Source organism: Arachis ipaensis, chromosome B05 (genome assembly GCF_000816755.2).
Source record: "Arachis ipaensis cultivar K30076 chromosome B05, Araip1.1, whole genome shotgun sequence".
Taxonomy (NCBI): Eukaryota; Viridiplantae; Streptophyta; class Magnoliopsida; order Fabales; family Fabaceae; genus Arachis; species Arachis ipaensis.
This window is the reverse complement of record NC_029789.2, coordinates 47,098,023-47,106,936: the sequence shown is the minus strand read 5'-3', so window position 1 is coordinate 47,106,936 and position 8,914 is coordinate 47,098,023.

Here is an 8,914-nt window from a genome sequence, read left to right as displayed (position 1 = left end):
AAACCAAAACATTTAGAGTCGTAGCTTCCAACACATGGTGCAAAGCACCCAAGAAGCTAAGATAAGAAAAGAATTAAAAGCTTGCTTCAAGGAAGGAACATAAAGAAAAATATTTCATAAAATGAGCTAGATAGAAGCATCAATCATTTGAATCTCTTTTGTGATTGTAGCATGCATAAGAAACTAGCCCACCATGAACATAAAAATTGCTACTCTTCTCACCTTGGTTTGTCAAACTTTATTACATGATTCTTTATTTGCTTGAGGACAAGCAAAGTTTAAGTTTGGTGTTGTGATGACTTGCATTATTTACCCCTTTTTCTTATCTAAAAGGACAATAAAAGAACATAATCTCATTAATCAATACAATTTCATGAACCAAATGATAAATATTATGGTACATTGCTTTGAAATGGGGTTGTGTTGAATTTCAGGGAAAAAGAGGCAAAAAAAGCACAAAAGAAGCAAAGAAAGCTGGCGTGCCACTTGGAGCTCTGGGCGTGGCATGCCAAGCCAATGAAACAAAGAAGGTTTGCTTAACACACACAATGGGCATGCCACGTGGAGCTCTGGGTGTGGCACGCCAAGTTGTGAAGCCAAGTCTCAAAGCGGGCGTGCCACTTGGTGCTATGGGCGTGGCACGCCAAGTTTGTGAAGCCAGGATCTCAAAGAGGGCGTGCCACTTGGTGTTTTGGGCGTGGCACACCAGGCTTAAGTTCCAGAGGAGTGATTTTGAGCCCCACTATGGGCGTGGCACGCCAAGAAGTGGGCGTGGCACGCTGGGGCATATGCCAGCCTGACCTCCTCTCATTCAAATGAAGATATCTTGAGCTACACAACTCTAAAAGGAGTGATTTCAGTGCCATTCGAAAGTAAACATCTAGGGTTTTCTAACCATATATAACACTTTATGCTGGACACTGGAATTGATGAAGATATTGACCCCGAAAACACAAGGAGAAAAACACGTCACTGCAGAGTTACCAACCTGACCTCTTCATCTTCAAAGGAACATAACTTGAGTTGTAGAGGTCCAAATGATCAAATTTTGGTGGCGTTGGAAAGCTGACATCAAGAGCTTTCAAATGATATATAACACTTTAGGGTGGACATTAAAACCTATGGTGAAAAAGGCCATTATTTCAGCATTGCAAAACCTAGGCGTGCCATTTGATATCGAAGGCGTGGCACGCCAGCTCTATTTTCATAATGGGCGTGGCACGCCAGTTCTAATAGCCAGAGAGAATTATTGAAGGCATGGCACGCGAAAGAGTGGGTGTGGCACGCCAGTTTCATAATATATGGGCGTGGCACGCCAAAGAGTGGGCGTGGCACGCTGGGGTACTGACAGACTGAACTCTTCATCTTCAAATAGGCATAACTTGAGCTACAGATGTCCAAATGAGATGATTCTAGTGGCGTTGGAAAGCTGACATCCAACGCTTTCCAACAATATAATACTTTATAGTGGACATTCAATTTGAGGCCCAAACAACTCTATCTTTTTAGCATGTCAAATGGGTCACAATCCAAAGAGCAAAATCAAGTGGGAGTGGCATTTGAAACCACACGCCAACTTCTCCCTGCAGCCCCCAACCTTTAAGCACACCCACTCTAACTCTCATTCAAGCCAAAATTGTTAACCAATCAAGGCCACAAGAAGTATCTGGAATTGATCATTTTCATTTCATTATAATTTGCTTTTAATTTCATTTAAGTTTGTAATTTAGGAGAGCCTATATAAAGGTCTTAGTTTCATAGAATTAGTATGCTGGATTGGGGAGAAGTCTTAGGACCCTGTCTGTTCACCATCAATTTCTTCTCTTTTCTTTCTTACTTTGTAAATAATTTAGTTATGAATTACTAACTCTTTCCATTGGGAAAGAGAGCTCTATTGCTATTTGCTGGATTGATTGTTTTTATTCTTCTTCTTCTATTCATCTCTCTTTGATTTACTAGAAAGGATTTCGTTCTTCATACTTAGCATTCAATTATCTTGGAAAAGAGATTGAATACAATTGGGTTTTATGGGAACCTTGGAAGAGGAAACATAAAACCATGCTTGAAATCCCTTCTCACACTTGAGTAGGAACTGGGTTTTGGTGTTTGGATATGGTGACATATAATCCTCCCTCTACTTGGACCTATGATGATGTGTGGTATAATCAGGGACCAAGCATAACTCTCTTCATGAGCAATTAGACCAAGGAATTGACTATTGATCAAGATTTGAGAGATTGAGTCACCAAGGAATTGGGGCTCAATCAATCATGATTGCCAAGAGGTCAATGAGTTGCATGATTGAAGATGAGATGAAATCAATTAATCCGGAGAATGAAATATCTCTTGATCCCAATATTTGTTTTATCTTTATTTCTTTTATTTACTTTATGGTTATTTACATTTTCTGCACTTTACATTTCCAACACTTTGCTTTCTTGTACTTTACTTTCCTTGCCATTTACTTTCTTGCACTTTATTGCTTTCCTTTACTTTCATGTCATTTACTTTTCTTGTTGCTTATCACTCAAAATTGAATAGTCTAACTAGGATAATCAATTAACTATTGTTTGCTTTAATCCGTTAATCTCTGTGGGATTTGACCCCATTCCTAGTGGGTTATTACTTGACGATATTTGGTGCGCTTGCCAAAGAACGGATTCATTTTATATGGGAAGTGAATTCCGGTCATCAAGTTATCTTAACCACTCTTGTTAAGATAAGATTAGTTTTAAAATTTGAATTTGAACATGAAGTTGTAAGAATTTTAGTATAAACGAATGAGATCACTCACAGAGAGGACGCTCTTGCCTCTCTCATTTTCTCTTCTTCTAAAATATACAATTTTAATTTCTTAAGGATTCTCTGAAGAACATGAGTTTCTAATTCTCCTCTGTTAAGGTTAGGAGCTCTGTTAATTCCATGGTTTAATACATTGGCTTTATTTCCCTTTAATTTATGCAATTGATTACTTCTTAAGAAAAGGTTTTCGTTCTTCATTTCAAAGGGTTTAAATATGTTGAAAAACAATTCTTCTCTGATTTGAATTCTTTTAACTTCTTGGAAAAGTTAATTAATTGAATTAAGCTTGAAAATAGATTCTTGTAATTTTTAAGTTTTGAAACTGGATTGATAAGTGACATAAAATCAACTAGGGGAGATTCTTATGACATTACAAGAAAAATATCCATTCAGCCACACTTTTTTTAAGCTACATTTGAAAAGCACAGCCTATTCATAGAATTAAGAATAGGCTACGCTTTTCTTCGTGTTACCATTTTATAAAAGAATAGAAAATATAGTTGTGGCATCACTTAAAAAGTGTCTTCTTAGATATTATAAAGATCACTTATAAAGCTTAGCCTTATCTTAATATCTATAAGTACATTCCATCAAAGAGAACGCTTTTCAAGAGTAGTCTAATGGTTATGTTTTGGGTACGCTTACAAAGCGTCTCCTAATATAAACGCCCTGTAACCTTTACAAATTTTTCCTTTTCATAAACATGCGCCCTTCTCCTTCGTTTAGAGATCAGAGTTTACCGTCTTTAGTTCTTCTTCGCCATTTTCGTCCTTCTTTTTAACAAATCCGTTAAACCCTTTCTTTATCCTTAATCTTGCAAAACCCTTTCCCTTTCCCTTTCCCCTTCTAATTCTCTGAAACCATTCTGATGTCTCTAAAAAGTAAAAACCTTTTACCACTTTTAATCCTCTTGAAACCCATGCCCCTTTATCTCTAAAACCAAACACTCTAATCTCTCAAACACTCAGTTACGGCATCGGCACTGGACAGACAACGGCTAATGGCAGGGAGGCATTGAGTAACAGAACCACGACCAGTAGAGAGAAACAAAACAGAGGAGGCGAGGAGAGCTGCGATGGGAACTAAGCTGCGGCCGCAAGAAAGAGGTGCGATGGTGACTGATATGGGGTGGAGATGCGAAGATGTGACCGGAACCACTAACCACTCTGGCTCCACATTCTAATGTCTCAGAATCTTTTTATCCCCCTCGTAACCACTCAGTTGGTCCCGGTCAAAACTGCTCATTCTTTGTTCTTGGTCACGAAAAACAGTGAAGAACGACAAGTTGGCCTTGGTGATGACAAACCGCGATGGAGAACTGAGATGGTAGTGACGATGAATCGAGACATAAGCACTGAACAGAGATCAATGGTGTGTATGAATTTTCTAGTTTTGCAATTTTGTTGAGGATTTGTTGTTCTGATATTTGGGATTTTACAATCTTGTGTAATTTCTGCTTCTTACTATGTTAGAGTTTGCTTTTTTATTTTGTATTTTGCTTTATTATTTTGCATCTTGCTTTGTTAGGATTTGTTAGTTGTTATTAGTGTTATTCTCTAATTGGAAATCAAGTACCAGCAGGTTTGGTAGTTGTTATTAGTGTTATTCTTGTGGAAGCTGGATTACTTTCTTGGGATAAACTGATTATTATGGATTAAATTAAATGCTGAATGGCATGCATTTACCATGGATATCATGAAATAATTATTGATAGATTGGTTTACCTAGTCATAATTTGACCTTCATGCTACTCTCTAATTATCTGATCATAATTTGCCGGAGTGAATTTACAATATTTTAACCTGTTCTTTCTCATTCTCTAACTCGCTCTCACTTTTCAGTTTGAAGGTGAGTATGATTGTTATAGTGATGATGAGGTATAAGATATATAGAATTCTTCTCTTTATTCTATTCTATAACAATTTCTATTTAGAAAGTATCAAAACAATGCAGTGTGCTGCGTGTGCTAATTTGAAAATTTCTTCTTCTTTTAATCCTTCTAGCATAATCAGATAGAGAAAAATTGGAGTCTCTTTGGAGAAACAATGTCACAGGTATTTCAATGTTTCTATCTTGCTTTCTGCAAATTGTCAAACTCTTCGTTCCAGAATTTATTTTTGATGAATTAAACAAAGCGTTATAGTAGATGATGCCTGGGGCTGCTTTAAAAAAATTCGATGCAAATCATCCTACTTTTCAATTATTGATTTAATTTGATAATGTAACTTGGATGCATATTATAATTCATATTGGTACTTTGATGCCTTTGCAGGAGAATGCTGACAATTTTACAAATTTAAAAGGCCTGATGCAGGGTATAGTACATTCTACTAAGTAGATTAAGGTCAAAGGTAGGCATTGTTGAGGCCTTTATGATTACCAAGTAGATTAAGGTCAAAGGTAGGCATTGTTACATTAATACCACTACATTATAGTTCTATTGAAACTAAGATTTGATGGCCAAAATTTGGTAATGAGTATTCCCATGTTTATAATGTTGCTTCACTTGATGATTGCTTGGGACCCACCTAAATTAGCAAGGTAAAACAAGCTCTCAAATGGTAAAACTTTTTTAATTTTAATGCCGAACAAAATGTTACTGTTTGAATGCTAATTTTGACCTCTTGGACATGTTTTATCGCTTCCTATTATATTGTTTAACCTTAGAATTGTTTAATCTTATATATTCTATGTATATATAAGATAGAAAGAAATCTAGCTGTAGCTGAATATAAATCCTTATCAATTCCATATAGGAGTTTCCAAATTATTTGTGTTGGGATTTATATTTCAGTGATAATGCTAAAACTATGTTAATGCATGCATACAGTTGTGCATTTTTAGTGGCGGGCTTCATTTGATTGGACTTATTTATGTTGGCATATTTGTCTCTATTTTTTATGTTTACCTACAGTTAAATCAATAATACATAAATAGATAGATGGTTATAACTAAATTAGAATTGAGTTGGAGCTGTAATCTTCTTATCATTTAGTTTGTAATCTCTAAGTTACAGATTGAGACTAACTTTAGGGTGCAACTTGGACCAACTCTCCAAAAAAATAACTTAGTTCTATTATGCTAATTATTTTTATGTATCTTTAACTATATTTTCATTTGAAAGTTGAAACAATGGCCAACTAGTTCCATTCGCAGTGTCCCAAGTTTATTGAGACCTTTGGTACCCATATTGTTGTTGGAATGAAAATGGAAGGATGTAATATATTTGAAGCAGCAGCACTCATCATCTCTCCAACCTGCTGATGTTCAAAAAAGACTGAAAGAGATGGCAGATAGGAGATTCATGGATGCTACTGGCCAATATACAATTGCTTCAGATCAAGTTTTTCCAAATGAAAAGGTGTGTGAAGAACTTTATGCATTTTTTTCATGATTTGTTTACAATTAAAATAGTTAAAGTCATTATTTGCATCTTTTTATTACTTTTCTATCTTCGATCTTTCTCGTAACTTAGCACTGTCACATTATAGATATAATTCTGCTAGCGTGGTTAACCACCCCCTTCCCCCCGGTGGCAAGACCCCAAAAATTGGAAAGAAAATGCATGTTGCCTTTTGTCTGATATAAATTTTTAACCTAAGGTTGTTAATAAATAGATCTCTTTTATTTCACAAGATATTTTTAGTAAGAATATTTTTTTTTAGTAAAAAAAATGTTACCGCATGACATAAAACAACAGATATAGTATGATTAGCAGAGTACATCATGTGATTTGCTTTAACTATATATGATCAATAATATATTCACTAAATTTTAGTTTTTAGGTGTCTGACCTTTGCTAGTCCTAATCATGAAATAATTGTATATTGTGCAATTTAATCTCCTTAATAATTAATTGGATATAAACTACAACTTGAATATTTCTTGTGAATCTGCTTTTTCCTCCAATCATTTATAGCTTTTTATTTTATGGTTTATAGCATATGCTTTTTTTTATTTTTGAATTTTAAATTTGGATTTGTGAAACACTACTATGCATTGGTGAAACTTGTACATGGTACAGAAAGAATTAATGATATCAGTCATTGATAGTTTTGAGTTTGATTTTTTAATTTTTATAATTGCAAATGTCATTGTGAATATTTTTCTAACTACATTTCTATATAATTATGCAGGATAATAATGAAGATTAAGCTGATTATTATTGTTGTTTATTGGCTAAGATAGAGTAGTGTTGGGAATGGATACCTGTATGGTTGACTAATGACTTTTACTAGAAGATAATTATGTAGGATATGTTTTTTGTAGAGTATTAGTAGTAAATTCTAAGTGGTATCATGGTTATTTTGATATGGCTATGCTTACTTTAGTATGAGATGTATGAATATTCACAATTAACTTCATTCTAGTACTTTTGGATCATTATTATAAATATATTTTGGTCTGAGATAATTTTTATTATTTAAAAAAATTATTTAGTATAATTACGTATTTATTTTTATTTTATAATATTTAACTTATTTAATTAAAAATGCAGAATTATTATACATGTAATCATATTACTAAATGTTATGTTGTATTAATAATTATTAGAATATATATACAGAAAATAAAAAAAACAATAAGGGGCTTAAGGCTACACTTATATACAGTAGCTATGGTATACAAAAAAAATGAGGGACTTAAGGCTACACTTATAAACGGTAGCCATGGTATACAATGTGACTACGCTTTACAGGTGATGCAGTAGCGTTGAAAAGCGTAGCCTATTCTGGTAAAAATGGAAGCTGAAAAACGTAGTCTTTGGTCCTGGACAGCATCACTTGAAAAGCGCACCCTATTCCCAAACACCAAAAGTGTAGCCCTTGGTGTAGAAAAGCGTAGCCTTTGAGAATAGGCAACGGCCGAATAGGCATCCCCTACAAAAGCGTCTCCGTATCCCAAAAAGCGTAGCCTTAGCCTAAGGCATCATTTTTTTCACTTTTGGCTACACTTTTCAAGTGTACCTGAATGGGTGTTTTTCTTGTAGTGTGAATTGTGTGGTTTTATAAATTAATCGACGTTCTTCAACTCTTTTCTTAAATAATTGACTAAGGGATTAGCGATTAATTAGGTTCAAGAGAAATTAAATCACCAAGGAATTGGGGTTTAATTATTAATGATTTGTCATAAAAGTATCTTTGCATGATTATGGTGAAAAGTGAAAAAAATTAATCTGGAAGTTTTAACATCTCCAAAGCCTTAACTCTTTTAATCATATTATCTTTACGTTACTTATTGCCTTGCCTTTATTTTATTGCGGTTTATGTTTCAAAGTTTTTAAAACCCAAATTTTGATTGTCTGACTAGAATAATCAATTAACTATTGCTTGCTTAATGTGGTTTTGTAAAAGCCACATCAGTATTTTGGAACTTNNNNCTTATCCGTGCAAGTTGATGTTGTTTTCTGTTACACTTTTGCTTAGCTTCTCTTTCAAGGCTCCTAGTTACAGATTCTTTCTAACATATATTTATATATGTATTTTTCTTTTAGAGGTTGTAATACCTCACCACTTCTACTTTACGACTTAAGCGTAAGGCTCTGTGTGGTAGGGTGTTACATAGAACGCCTGGCTTGGCAAGCTGGACGCATAGATGGAGGCAAGCCACTGGAGGTGTAAATGAAGGCTGTGATGAACGCATGAAGGGGCAAGTTGGACGCGTGGAACCATTTGAGTAGTGCGTTGAAGGTAGGTGGTGGTGCATTCAATGCATGGGTGGCTTGGCTTCCAGGGACTTCTCTGCTTGCCTTGCGTTGGATGCAAAGATTGGTACGTTGAACGTATAGCTCACTGTTGGACAGAAGCTTCTCTATTTGCTTAGTGTGTTGGACAAAAGCTTCTTTGTTTGGCTCTCTCCATTCTTTGCTTCTAGTGTTCCTCTTGCTTGCCTCTCTCCATCCTTATTCTTTGCTAATTAACTTTCTTTCATAGTCTCCTATAATCAAAGAATTCAAAACAACTCAAAGTACTATTCACTAAACCGTGAAATAATTGCTTATAAAGAAGAATAATTTACTTATAGAATGAAATTCTAAGGAAAAAACCACTAAAGATGCTGATGCAGCACAACACAAAACTGAAACTTTGTTTGTCCTCAAGTAAAAAAAGAA